Genomic DNA, 15,130 nt, shown 5'->3' with positions numbered 1-15,130 from the left:
CAGGAAATGCATGGGGCTGTGAGGATTTTTCTTAATTGAGGTAAAGGGTCTAAAACACCTAGAACCCACAGTCTTTTTCCATTTATGTACAAACCTTTACATTTTGTGAAGTTAGCAGTGTCGTTGATCAAGTCATCAGCATAATGAAACAGTTGGTGTATTGAGCACTTCGGGTAATGGAGTCATTAACTGTACTGGGAAGGAGTACATAGATTACAGGCTCCCATCACTGTACATATTGGAGAAAAACAGGTTTTTTAAGTTATAACTTTTTATGGTCAATGTAGTTATCAACTGTAATCATAGAAGTATTAACGTGGCATAGTATTTTGGTATCGAAATGAAATGCAGCATTACATAAAAGTAATGCTGTTTATTTCAGGAAGAACTCTGTCTAACCAAGATAATTTCTACACATCTTTAATGAAGGAAGCTTAGCACTTCCCTTGATAATTATTCCTACAGTCTAACAATAGCTCTATTCAAAAGCTTTTGTTATATGTAGTAAAATAGTTGCTCCAATTTTTACCAGTTTCTCCCTGAAGAGAAATAATTGATTCTTTGAAAGCTTTAAAAGGCTTTCAGATGAATGTTTCTGTCTTATGACAAGTGAGGAGATCTCTGGGACCATGGCCTGGTCTCCATGCAGTTCACATGGGTCATGTCAGTTAGTCTATTACAGTGGAGAAGGGAGAAGAATCCCATATAAATTGCTAATTATGATCAAACCAGTCACAAGTAACATGAAACAATTTGAAAAATGAAAAATAAAATGTGTCTAGTTGTTCTGATTATGTAATTACACCAATGTGTGTAAATCTATAACCAAGTATCTTTTTTATTACTCCCTATTGACCGGGGAGCACATGAAGCTATAGAGATTATTTTAAGGACAATAAGACATGATTTTGTCCAGAGTTCCAAAGGACACCTGAATCTCGTCATGGCCCAGCCATCCCTTCTCCAGTGGGATACCTAATGGTACAAATAAAAGGGAAGTCAAAATGTCATTTAATTATTAACTAGGCTAAATCACAAAACCCAGTTATTTGGTAAAGTGAACTGAGCAGATGGTCGCTTCCCCCAAGAATGAATCTTACCACCAGATGGGCCACAAGAAACTAAAGCAACCAGTGTTTACATAGAAAGAAAAGAAGGGAAAAAAGATATCTGCTGGCTTTCTTGTCCAGCCAGCTCTAAGGAGTAGGAAACCAATGAGACACACTTACATAATAAGCAAATTTGGCCAATCAGATTTGTATTTCATCCACTTTACAGAAAACAAAAAAGTGATGGGTAGAGGGGCAGGAACCTTAACTCCTCCCTTGCAAGACACAGAGCGTTGAAGAAGTCAGGCCTATTCTCTTACCCAGTATGTAGGATAAAATTCTCCCTCGGTATCTGCAGGGGATTGGTTCCAGGACCCCAGGGGATACCAAAATCCCAGATGCTCAAAAATGACATATTTGCATGTAACCTATGCACATTCTTTAAATCATCTCTAGATTACTTATAATACCTAATACATGTAAATGTTAGGTAAATAGTTGTAAATACAATGTAAATACTATATAAATAGTTGTTAGCACATAGCAAATTCAAGTTTTGATTTGGGGAACTTTCTGGATTTTTTTTTCAAATAGTTTTGATCTGCAGTTGGTTGAATGCAGAACCCTTGGATACAGAGGGCCGACTGTACTCTGCAAAACCACACAGGAGCACCAGCTCCTCTCCGGGATATCCTGCCACGGCACAAGTTTCACAAGCTTTCTCTACAACAGCTAAAGGGGGAAATCAGGAAACTCCAGACAAGAACTCCCAACCATTTGGGGCAGCTCTCCAACAAAGAAATTCCAGGCCAGTGATCTAAAGTTGGAATCCTTTGCTCTGAAGGCAAAAGTTCTACTAAATAGAACAACTTCAACATTCTTTCCTAGCGCTGTCTTCTGGACTGCATGCTCCTTTTAATTACACAATAGAGTGTTATCAGCTATAGTCACCATGTGTCCATCAAAGGATGAATGGACAAAGAAGATGTGGTCTATACATACAACAGAATATTATTCAGCCATGAGAAAGAAGGAAATCCTGCCATTTGTGACAACATGGATGGACCTTGAGGGCATTATGCTAAGTGAAATAAGCCAGACAGAGAAAGACAAATACTGCATGGGATCCCTTATATATGGAATCTAAGAAAAAAGTCAAACATAAAAACGGATGGTAGAAAACTGGTTGCCATGGAAGCAGGGGTGGGGAAAATAGGAGGAGGTTGGAAAAGGGTAGAAACTTTCATCTATAAGATGAATAATGTCTGAGCATTTAATGTATAACAAGGAAGTTCTATTCTTTTTGGTATCTGTATGCCTGGCAATAAATGTTTGTTGAATGAATGGAGCAGTGAGATATATAATTAATTTTTGAGGAAAGAGTCATTTGAAAAAAGATATGCAACCAAACATAGTAAACATAACAATTATTCATTCTGATTTGTAGGCTGAAAGATAATGACACAAACTATCTGCATATTTTATTAACTACACATACATGGCTGTTATTCAACTCAAAGTCGTGAAGTAATATGAGAAGATGCAAAAGATGGGCACCCATCAAGAAGGATTCTAAGGGGGGACCTGAATATTACTAAGACTGTTTTAAAGTTTCCAAGCTGTAGAATACATCTAAATAATTAGAGGAATAAGTTCACGAGGAGACGTCGAGGCTTCCATCCTTAACATGGGTGCTGCAGATATTCATTCAGTTATTCAACAAAATGTCAAGAGCACTATGTTCCAGGGACTGTACTAAGCATCAAGAGTTCAGAGGTAAAGAAAGAATAATTCTTGGCCTCATGGAAATCCCATTTTAGCCAGGTACGCAACATGAGAAAGAACAGTCTGCAGATCTTTGGGAATGTAGGAAAGGAAGTATTGGTTTTCCATATGCATCTAGATGAGCAATTTAAGGGAAATTTTTATGAGATCTGAAGCATGATCAGGATATTTCTCCATGTGACCTTTGGGTGGGAAGGAAATGGGCATTAGGCAGAGCTGGGCTAAGTGTAGAAATAGGGGTGGGGGCAGTTAGGTGAAAACAAGGTAAAGAACACAGCATAACGAAAGTATAAAAGGGCACGATATTTTCTGGAAACTTAGTTCTCTGGTGGTTAAAGCAGATTGTGCCGATAAAGAAAGGGGTGAAAATTTTCAGAAGACAAGTGGTGGAAAGTGATACTTTAAGGTAGACGGGGGACAGCTTGTAAATATTCTTGGCTTCCATGTTGAGGAGTTTGGACTGCTAGCCCTTCAATGCAAATCTATGGTTAACTTCTACCTCCAGATCAACGTTCTTTGCCATCCTACCTAGAAACCTTGATCTCAACCCTTTGCTTCTTCTCTGGGATCATGCTTAATGAATTATTTCCTTTATCATCAATCTCTCCTTTTTTCCTGTGTTTTCTCTTTAGTGTTTGATTAGCCTCAAATATCTTACATAATTAAAAAAAGAAACATTTGAGTGATCCTCACCAGCCACCATGCTCTCTCTTTCTTACCCTTCACTTCATGAAGATTGATCAGTATAGTTGCTTTACTCCTAATTCCACCGCAACTGAGATTCTGCTCCACTGGTATACCTCCTGTGTTAAGACAAACATCATCACTGACCCTGTTGTTGCCAGCTCTAGGGGATGTCTTAAAATTATCTGTGGGGTCTTCTGCTGCATTTGTTAGCGTCACACATGTACTCTGTACTTTCTAGTGTCTTGTCATCACTCGAGTTCACTTACTTTTTTTTTTTAACCATTCATTCCCAGTCTCAAAAGTAGGATACTCCTCTGTCCGCCATTTAATGTTGACGTTCTTCAGGATTCAGCCCTTGTTCCACTTTTCTTCTCATTCGATACACTGTTCATGAGTAATTTCATATTCATTTGTGGTTTATTTTATATGTATATATAATGAGTCTGAAATCTGTCTCTCTGGCTTGGTCTTCCTGCATTTTAGATTTCTCTGCACAAACTTCCATCTGTACATATCCACTTGGCTATCCCACAAAATATCTCAAACTTTGAAAGCCCAAGAAATAATGGAAAGATCTCCTCCAAACCTTCCCTATTGCTTGTATTCTCTAATATCAACTGTCACTAATATTCACCACATCATGAGAAAACCTTACATTATGCTAGACTACTTCATCTCCACTATGACACCCTCCCTCACAAAATTCTGGTGATTTTATTCCTAAATATTTCCTAAATTTTTTCTTTCCTCTATACAAATGCCAGCCTCATCATCTGTTGCTTGTGCAACTTCTATACCCTTCCAATTAATATCTTTCCCCCAGTCATATTTCTCATTTATTCAACTCTTCTTCCAACCACTACAATGAGTCATCTTAAGCATGATTATAAGTTTCCCTAGTTAAAATCTTTTACTGGTTCCCCATTACTCAGAGATACAGCCAAACTCCACTTCATGCTATACTCTTGCTTGTTTAAGACTATCCAAAGTTTTCCCATTGTAATTATGAAATTCATATAAGTCACCAAGACCTACAGTACCTTGCAAGAGAGGTTCCTCCCTATGTCATCAATCTCATTTTTAGTCACCCTGCCACCTTTGCTTGCTATAGCCATGTTCGTATTTTTTCAGTTCTTCAAAGAAGCCAAGCTCTTTCTTTCCTACCTCAGGTCCTTTGCAATGGGACTCTTCCCCAACTATGTGTGTTAGTTTCTTCTCACATTTAAATGAGACCTGATCAGAAAGGCCATTCCTGGCCATCACATTTCAAGTATGTCCATCCTCTCACTTTTTATATCAGCAGTTTGTGTTTACCTGCATAGCACTCCTAAGAGCTTACACTCATTTTTTTTTTTTTGACTCTTTAACATGTAGAGTGTGAGCTTCAAGAGAGCTGTGTCCACAGCAGAGTGTCTGGCATACATTGAATAACCACTCAATGAACGGTTATTGAGGCTGTAAATTGCATGTGATATTCATGATAGCTCATTTTTACCTCCTTTTCTATCCTTCTGAACCTCTACTTCCTACCTCATAGTTTATGTTTTCATAATTCTGAACTGTTTGCAGTTATAGAGAAATGCCATGTTACACGGTTTGATACCTTTTCTCCTGCTCCTATGTTTGTCTGGATAATCATCTATGTTTCCCTTCCTTCTGAGCCTGGATGACTTATTAAGCCTCAACGCAGGCATCATCCCACCAGGAAACCTTCCTGAAAATCTAGGCTATGCTAAGTCAGGCTCCACTGAGCTCCATGACACTCTGGGTTCCCTCTATGGTACACTTTCCACGTTGTATTGAAATGATCTGTTTTGGGCTGACTCCCCACCTCCCCCATCACATATCTGTATTCATATTCCTTTAGGGGAAGGCTCACATCTTATTCCACTTTGTATTCCTTCTACAAATAAGGTGGCTAACAAAAAGATACTTTTGGATGACCCTATTTTTAAACTTTGTTTCAAGTAACAGGAATTTCAAGAGTATTAAACAAAACCAAGACATGGTCAATTCCGTGCTTTTACATAATCACTTAGCTACATGGAGGCTGGACTGTAATAGAGCCTATTAAAGCCTAATAAGAAGATGAGACACAGTGATGGAGCAAGCAGGAGATGCAGAACAAAAGGGAGTTAAGACTCAATAGGGGGTGAGGGAAATAGGGATGGATTGGTAAAAGGCTGCAAACTTTCAATTATAAGATGAAACGGGTCTGAGGATCTAATATATAAAATATGATAACTACTGTTGATAACACTCTATTGTAATAATTGAAATTTGCTAAGAGGGTGGAAATTAAATGTCCTCACCAAAAAAGAAGGGACAGGGTAAATAAGCGAGGTGATGTTTGTGTTAATTAACTCGATGGGGGAAATCCTTTCACAATGTGTATCAAACCAACACATAGTACACTTCAAATATCTTACATTTTGTCAATTATATCTCAGTAAAGCTGAACAAAAGGAATCAGTAAGACAGAAGGGCTAAGCTGAAATGGTAATGACAGGGAAGGTGAACTGAAAAGAAGGAAGAATCTAAGATGATTACATTTTCTGATTTCATTAATGGAAAGGACGGTATAACCGTCTATAAAAAACAAAATGATATATGATGAGGCTGCTAATGCGCTGCAACTTCAGTTCTCATAACCTTTGAATTCTATCAACCTTTCCTATAAGTCAAAGAATAATTTAGTTTGTTCTTTCTCATTCCTACATTTGCTAATGTGGAGTTTGCTTATGTGTGCATTCTGAAATACTTACCATTAGTGTGAAATGAGAATGTATCTTTCATTTTTTCTGCCTATTAGTCCATTAGCCTTTCATGTTAATTCTGTGTAATTCGAAATGCAACCAATATAGGAGAGGATAATTTTTTACATTTTCCTAAAAGATGGTACACTCACTTGGTAAAGTAATCAATTTTACACATTTACTTCAATTATATCAATTTCTAAATGTTATGAACCTTTCTCTTGACATTTATATAATTCTACATAATTTTCAATTGCTTTCAATTCCACCACTTAGTTGAGCTTCATTCCAGTTACTAAATAATGAGTTTTGAGAAAACCAGAATAAAAATCAAATGTAAAATTCCAAGGATTATGCTAATGTAATGTTTTTTCCTGTGTGGAAACTTGGATATACACAAAAGGAAAAAAAAAGACATACAAAAATTTGACTTAAAGTAGAGAAAAAAATTCCAAAAATCACCAAAACAATTGTAATGCTAGTCCATATCAGATCTACTCTATCTACGATTAGAAAAGAATTTTGAAGGAGTATTTCATGAAGATAAAATTTCAGGGTGTAATCCATGAAGATTTCCTGAGTGTACTGATTTATTTAAAATCTTTATCGGAGTATAACTGCTTCACAATGTTGTGTTAGTTTCTGCTGTATAACAAAGTGAATCAGCTATACATATACATATATCTCCATATCCCCTCCCTCTTGCATCTTCCTCCCAGCCTCCCTATCCCACCCCTCTAGGTGGTCACAAAGCACCGAGCTGATCTCCCTGTGCTATGCAGTTGCTTCACACTAGATATCTATTTTACATTTGGTAGTGTATATATGTCAATGTTACTCTCTCACTTTGTCCCAGCTTACCCTTCCCCCTCCCCGTGTCCTCAAGTCCATTCTCTACATCTGTGTCTTTATTCCTGTCCTGCCCCTAGGTTCATCAGAGCCATTTTCTTTTAGAATCCATATATATATATGTGTTAGCTTATGCTATTTGTTTTCCTCTTTCTGACTTACTTCACTCTGTATGACAGACTCCAGGTCCATCCACCTCACTACAAATAACTCAATTTCATTTCTTTTTATGGCTGAGTAATATTCCATTGTATATATGTGCCACATCTTCTTTAACCATTCATCTGTTGATGGACACTTAGGTTGCTTCCATGTCCTGGCTACTGTAAAGAGAGCTTCAGTGAACATTGTGGTACATGACTCTTTTTGAATGATGGTTTTCTCAGGGTATATGCCCAGTAGTGGGATTGCTCGGTCGTATGGTAGTCCTGTTTTTAGTTTTTTAAGGAACCTCCATGCTGTTCTCCATAGTGGCTGTATCAATTTACATTCCCACCAACAGTGCAAGAGGGTTCCCTTTTCTCTACACCCTCTCCAGCATTTGTTTGTAGATTTTTTGATGATGGCCATTCTGACTGTTGTGAGGTGATACCTCATTGTAGTTTTGATTTGCATTTCTCTAATGATAAGTGATATTGAGCACCCTTTCAAGTGTTTGTTGGCAATCTGTATATCTTCTTTGGAGAAATGTCTATTTAGGTCTTCTGCTCATTTGGATTGGGTTATTTGTTTTATTGATATTGAGCTGCATGAGCTACTTGTAAATTTTGGAGATTAATCCTTTGTCAGTTGCTTCATTTGCAAATATATTCTCCCATTCTGAGGGCTGTCTTTTCATCTTGTTTATGGTTTCCTTTGTTGTGCAAAAGCTTTTAAGTTTCATTAGGTCCAGTTTGTTTATTTTTGGTTTTATTTCCATTTTCTAGGAGGTGGGTCAAAAAAGATCTTGCTGTGATTTATGTCATAGAGTGTTCTGCCTATGTTTTCCTCTAAGAATTTTATAGTGTCTGGCTTACATTTTGGCCTTTAAACCATTTTGAGTTTATTTTTGTGTATGGTGTTCTAATTTCATTCTTTTACATGTAGCTGTCCAGTCTTCCCAGCACCACTTATTGAAGAGGCTGTCTTATCTCCATTGTATATTCTTGCCTCCTTTATCAAAACTAAGGTGAACATATGTGCGTGGCTTTATCTCTGGGCCTTCTATCCTGTTCCATTGATCTATATTTCTGTTTTCGTGTCAGTACCATACTGTCTTGATTACTGTAGCTCTGTAGTATAGTCTGAAGTCTGGGAGCCTGATTCCTCCAGCTCCATTTTTCTTTCTCAAGATTGCTTTGGCTATTCGGGGTTTTTTGTGTTTCCATACAAATTGTGCAATTTTTTGTTCTAGTTCTGTGAAAATTGCCATTGGTAGTTTGATAGGGATTGCACTGAATCTGTAGATTGCTTTGGGTATTATAGTCATTTTTACAATGCTGATTCTTCCAATCCAAGGACATGGTATATCTCTCTATCTGTTTGTATCATCTTTAATTTCTTTCAGCAGTGTCATAGTTTTCTGTATACAGATCTTTTGTCTCCTTAGGTAGGTTTATTCCTAGGTATTTTATTCTTTTTGTTGCAATGGTAAATGGGAGTGTTTCCTTAATTTCTCTTTCATCATTAGTGTATAGGAATGCAAGAGATTTCTGTGCATTAATTTTGTATCCTGCTACTTTACCAAATTCATTGATTAGCTCTAGTAATTTTCTGGTAGCATCTTTGGATTGTCCATGTATAGTATCACGTCATCTGCAAACAGTGACATCTTTACTTCTTCTTTTCTGCTTTGGATTCCTTTTATTTCTTTTTCTTCTCTGATCGCTGTGGCTAAAACTTCCAGAAGTATGTTGAATAACAGTGGTGAGAGTGGACAACGTTGTCTTGTTCCTGATCTTAGTGGAAATGGTTTCAGTTTTTCACCATTCAGAATGATGTTGGCTGTGGGTTTGTCATATATGGCCTTTATTATGTTGAGGTAAGTTCCCTCTATGCCTACTTTCTGGAGGGTTTTTATCATAAATGTGTGTTGAATTTTGTCGAAAGCTTTTTCTGCATCTATTGAGATGATCATATGGTTTTTCTCCTTCAGTTTGTTAATATGGTGTATCACATGGATTGATTTGTGTATATTGAAGAATCCTTGCATTCCTGGATTAAACCCCACTTGATCATGGTGTATAATCTTTTTAATGTGCTGTTGGATTCTGTTTGCTAGTATTTTGTTGAGGATTTTTGCATCTATGCTCATCAGTGATATTGGCCTGTAGTTTTCTCTCTTTGTGACAGCTTCGTCTGGTTTTGGTATCAGGGTGATGGTGGCCTCGTAGAATTAATTTGGGAGTGCTCCTCCCTCTGCTATATTTTGGAAGAGTTTGAGAAGGATAGGTGTTACCTCTTCTCTAAATGTTTGATAGAATTTGCCTGTGAAGCCATCTGGTCCTGGGCTTTTGTTTTTTGGAAGATTTTTAATCACAGTCTCAATTTCAGTGCTTGTGATTGGCCTGTTTATATTTTCTATTTCTTCCTGGTTCAGTCTCAGACGGTTGTGCTTTTCTAAGTATTTCCATTTCTTCCAGCTTGTCCATTTTATTGGCATATAGTTGCTTGTAGTAATCTCTCATGATCCTTTGTATTTATGCAGTGTCAGTTGTTACTTTTCCTTTTTCATTTCTAATTCTATTGATTTGAGTCTTCTCCCTTTTATTTGTGATGAGTCTGGCTAATGGTTTATCAATTTTGCTTATCTTCTCAAAGAACCAGCTTTTAGTTTTATTGATCTTTGCTATTGTTTATTTCTTTTTCATTTATTTCTGATCTGATCTTTATGATTTCTTTTTTTGTTTTTTTTTTTTGCGGTACATGGGCCTCTCACTGTTGTGGCCTCTCCCATTGTGGAGCACAGGCTTCGGACATGCAGGCTCAGCGGCCATGGCTCATGGGCCCAGCTGCTCCACGGCACGTGGGATCTTCCTGGACCAAGGCACGAACCCGTGTCCCCTGCACCGGTAGGCGGACTCTCAACCACTGCGCCACCAGGGAAGCCCTTTATGATTTCTTTCCCTCTGCTAACGCTGGGGTTTTTTTGTTCTTGTTTCTCTAATTGCTTTAGGTGTAAGGTCTGGTTGTTTATTTGAGATGTTTCTTGTTTCTTGAGGTAGGATTGTATTGCTAAAAACTTCCCTCTTAGAACTGCTTTTGCTGCATCCCATAGGTTTTGGGTCATTGTGTTTTCATTGTCATGTGTTTCTAGGTATTTTCTGATTTCCTCTTTGATTTCTTCAGTGATCTCTTGGTTATTAAGTAGAGTATTGTTTAGCCTCCATGTATTTGTATTTTTTACAGATTTTTTCCTGTAATTGATATCTAGTCTCATAGCCTTGTGGTTGGAAAAGATACTTGATACGATTTCAATTTTCTTAAATTTACCAAGGCTTGATTTGTGACCCAAGATATGGTCTATCCTGGAGAACGTTCCATGAGCACTTGAGAAGAAAGTGTATTCTGTTGTTTTTGGAATGTCCTGTAAGTATCAATTAAGTCCATCTTGTTTAATGTGTCATTTAAAACTTGTGTTTCCTTATTTTCATTTTGGATGATCTGTCCATTGGTGAAAGTGGGGTGTTAAAGTCCCCCACTATGACTGTGTTACTGTTGATTTTCCCTTTTATGGCTGTTAGCAGTTACCTTATGTATTAAGGTACTCCATATGTTGGGTGCATAAATATTTACCATTGTTGTATGTTCTTCTTGGATTGATCCCTTGATCATTATGTAGTGGCCTTCTTTGTCTATTGTAATAGTCTTTATTTTTAAGTCTATTTTGCCTTATATGAGAATTGCTTCTCTCGCTTTCTTTTGATTTCCATTTGCATGGAACATCTTTTTCCATCCCCTCACTTTCAGTCTGTATGTGTCCCTAGGTCTGAAGTGGGTCTCTTGTAGACAGCATATATATGGGTCTTGTTTCTGTCTCCATTCAACCAGTTTATGTCATTTGGTTGGAGTCTTTAATCCATTTACATTTTTTAGTTATCAATACGTATGTTCCTATTACCATTTTCTTAATTGTTTTGGGTTTGTTATTGTAGGTCTTTTCCTTCTCTTGTGTTTCCTGCCTAGAGAAGTTCCTTTAGCATTTGTTGTAAAGCTGGTTTGGTGGTGCTGAATTCTCTTAGCTTTTCCTTGTCTGTAGAGATTTAAATTTCTCTGTCAAATCTGAATGAGATACTTGCTGAGTAGAGTAATCTTGGTTGTAGGTTTTTCCCTTTCACCGCTTTAAATATCTCCTGCCACTCCCTTCTGGCTTGCAGAGTTTCTGCTGAAAAATCAGCTGTTAAGCTTATGGGGATTCCCTTGTATGTTATTGCTTTTCCCTTGCTGCTTTTAATACTTTTTCTTTGTATTTAATTTTTCATAGTTTGATATGTGTCTTGGCGTGTTTCTCTTTGGGTTTATCCTGTATGGTACTCTCTGTCCTTCCTGGACTTGATTGACTATTTCCTTTCCCATGTTATGGAAGTTTTCGACTATAATCTCTTCAAATATTTTCTCAGACAGTTTCTTTTTCTCTTCTTCTTCTGGGACCCATATAATTAGAATGTTGGTGCATTTAATGCTGTCCCAGAGGTCTCTGAGACTGTCCTCAATTCTTTTCATTCTTTTTTCTTTATTATGCTCTGTGGTAGTTATTTCCACTCTTTTATCTTCCAGGTCACTTATCCGTTCTTCTGCCTCAGTTATTCTGCTGTTGATTCCTTCTAGAGAATTTTTAATTTCATTTATTGTGTTGCTCATCATTGTTTGTTTGCTCTTTAGTTCTTCTAGGTCCTTGTTAAACGTTTCTTGTATTTTCTCCATTTTATTTCCACAGTTTTGGATCATCTTTACTATCATTACTCTGAATTTTTTTCAGGTAGGTTCCCTATTTCGTCTTCATTTATTTGGTCTTGTAGGTTTTTACCTTGCTCCTTCATCTGTAACATTTTTTTTTTGTCATTTCTTTGTTGTTTTTGTTTTTTGATGGGTGGTGCTGTATTCCTGTCTTACTGGTTGTTTGGCCTGAGACATCCAGCACTGGAGTTTGCAGGCAGTTGGATAGAGCCAGGTCTTGGTGCTGACATGAGGACCTCCGGGAGGCCTCACTCCAACTGATATTCCCTGGGGTCTGAGGTTCTCTGTTAGTCCAGTGGTTGGGACTCAGAGCTCTCACCTCAGGAGCTCAGGCCCGACCTCTGGCCTGGGAATCAAGATCCTGCAAGCCTCGGGGTGTGGTTAAATAAAAAGAAAAAAAGGAGCAGTGCAATATCAAAGAATAAAAATCAAAATAAAATTAGAAAGATCAAAAATATATTAGGAAAATAAAGCTATCATTGAAACAACTGCAACAAGGTAAAATAAAACTACAACAGAAAAAAGAAAGGAATAAAAGGGGGTGGGGACAAGCTCAAAGGAGAGAACAGTAACAAAGTATAAAGAATAAAATAAAATTAGAAAAATAAAAGATTTATTAGGAAAAAGAAAAATCTAAAAGAATCAACAACAATGAATCAACAAGGTAAAACAGAACCCCAATCTAAAAGAGGGGGGGAAAAGTCTTGGCTATGGGGGTGGAGTTTAGGTGGGGGTGGAGTTTAGGCAGGGGCTGGGTTTAGGGTGGGGTGGGACCTAGGCAGGTCGGGGGTGACCTTTGAGCATGGAGCAGGGGCATAGGCGGGGCAACATTCAAGATGGGGTAGGGCCTCTGCTTAGGACCTGCTTGGAAGGGGAGAGGCAGCACGTGGAAAGGAGGGCCTCTGGAATGTGGAGTTCTCCTAGTTTGAAGGTAGGGCCCTGAGTGAGTGTGTGTGGGTGGGGTTTAGGCCCAGTGCGCTGGAGGCGGTCTCCGAGTGTAGACTTAGGGCCCTGCGTGGGGGTGTAGGGGAGGGGCTTGGGCTCTGCAGGGCAGGAGGGAGGCTCCGAGGGCAGAGGATTAGGCCCATGAGCCCAGCAGGCTTCCCGGTGCCTAAGTAGACAGGGAAAGCACTGGCCCCAGCCCCTTCCATTCCTTTGCGCCCCTCTCCTACTGTCTCCCCCAGGGTCTCCCCGTCGCCGCTGGACCCCTAACCGTGGGTGGGTCCCGCTGGGTGTAGGAACTCCTCCCCTCCCCCAGCCACCCCTCAGGGATGCCGGTCCGAGGTCCGGCCTTTACTTTTGCTCCCCCTTCCCTCCCTGCTACTCCCTCAGGACCCCTGCGGCTGGAGGGGGCCTCGGTGGGCAGAGAATCTGGACTGAGATCTCAGCAGGTCCCTGGGGTGGGGGGGGGGAGGAGTTTTCCCAAGTGGGCAGGGGAAACCTAGCCACACTCCCCCTTTTTTTTTTTTTTTTTGGTGGTACGCGGGCCTCTCACTGCTGTGGCCTCTCCCATTGCGGAGCACAGGCTCCAGACGCGCAGGCTCAGCAGCCATGGCTCACGGGCCCAGCCACTCCGCAGCATGTGGGATCCTCCTGGACTGGGGCACGAACCCGTGTCCCCTGCATGGGCAGGCGGACTCTCAACCACTGTGCCACCAGGGAAGCCCCACACTCCCTTTTGATCCTCTGCCCTCCCAGTGGTTCCCCAATTTCCCCACTTCGGGCGTGGGATCCCTCCCCCTCCCCCAGCTGCCCCTCAAGGGCGCCAGTCCCGTCCTGCCTCCCCTTCTCCTCCCCCTTCATCCCCCACGCCCCACATCCTACCCGGTTGCTGGGGGCTCCTCCCGTCCCCTTAGGTGTCTGTGGTGTCCCCCACGGGTGCCTGGTAGGTGCCCTAGTTGTGAAGAGACACGAACTCCACGTCCTCCTAGTCTGCCATCTTGACTCCAGCCCCCTGTACTCACGTACTGACATACAGTATAAGAGCACAGGACCTGAAGTCAGAGGCTTTTACTCAAAGATTTTCTTTCTGGCAAATTTCTTAATTTCTCTCTGAGCTCCATCCCATTGTAAAATGAGAAAAATAATTCAATTAATTCAGATTTTATAGGATGCAAGTTTTAGAAATGCAATTCAAGTTAGTTTCAGTGCAGAAAAGAATTATTACCACAGCTTACCAAAAAGTGTTAAGAATCCTAAGTGCTAACTTACTCAAGTGGTATCCATGTGCTCAAACAATGGTTCTTTTTCACCGTCTCTATCACTTGTGACTGTTTCTTGAGGTTGGCTTCATTCTCAGCCAGGTGCCAGGGCCTATACACATGGTAGAAAAGTTGCTAGCTCATTTTTTTCTTTTTCTTTCTTTCCTTCTTTTTGGTACCATGAGCTGAGAGGACTTATATAATTCTGGAACTCACACAGAAATAAATAGCAACTTTCCTAGGGCAGAACAATTAGTCATGCTTGGATCATTGTGACCAGCCCTGAACCAACTGTAGTTTCAGGAAGAAAAATAATTATGATCATCCAGGCCATGGGTCCAGCCAGCATTTGGTCCACGGGGCAAGATCAATTCCACCCAACCACAAGGTTTCTGCAGAATAAGGAAAGGGTGCTCCCTGAAGGAGGAGATAACAGAGAGGCAAAAAACTGTTTTCCATTATAATAATACATATTCCAAGGTGGTTGGAAGGTTAAGTTAGATGATACACAAAAGCACATCAGAAAACTCAATAAAAGTGGATTTATTATTAATTACTGATGTGCAATATTAATGTAATCATGGGCTATGCTTATCTTCTGCCTATAGAGGAGAATTTGGTCTCTGCCTGACCAATTCCTGGGCCTTTATTGTTCAGGTTAAAGATAAAGATAAGAAACACAGTGTTGAAGAATTGAAGAGAGTAAGGGATCATATATTGAACAAATATTTCCTGAGCCTGTACTTTGTGCTAGACAATTCTAGGTGCTAGGATAAAGTGGTTAAACTAAACAGATGCAGCCCCTCCTCTTGTGCACTTGTTCAAACAAAATAATTTCAGGTATGATCAACGATTTCTAGAAAAGTAA

At 39.5% G+C, this 15,130-nt stretch overlaps 1 long non-coding RNA gene across 1 annotated transcript in view; it reads right to left on the bottom strand.

Annotated features, from left to right (window-relative positions):
- LOC109547644 (uncharacterized) overlaps positions 1 to 15,130 on the bottom strand; it is a 105,582-nt gene that overhangs the window by 71,080 nt on the left and 19,372 nt on the right. Inside the window, exons 6-7 of the long non-coding RNA XR_002173538.3 lie at positions 3,554 to 3,637; positions 95 to 229 (exon numbers count right to left, since the gene is read on the bottom strand). This is a non-coding gene — a long non-coding RNA (uncharacterized lncRNA). The remainder of the gene's footprint in view (positions 1 to 94; positions 230 to 3,553; positions 3,638 to 15,130) is intronic.

This window comes from Tursiops truncatus, chromosome 21 (assembly GCF_011762595.2).
Source record: "Tursiops truncatus isolate mTurTru1 chromosome 21, mTurTru1.mat.Y, whole genome shotgun sequence".
Lineage (NCBI taxonomy): Eukaryota > Metazoa > Chordata > Mammalia > Artiodactyla > Delphinidae > Tursiops > Tursiops truncatus.
This window is presented reverse-complemented; position numbering and strand designations above follow the sequence as displayed.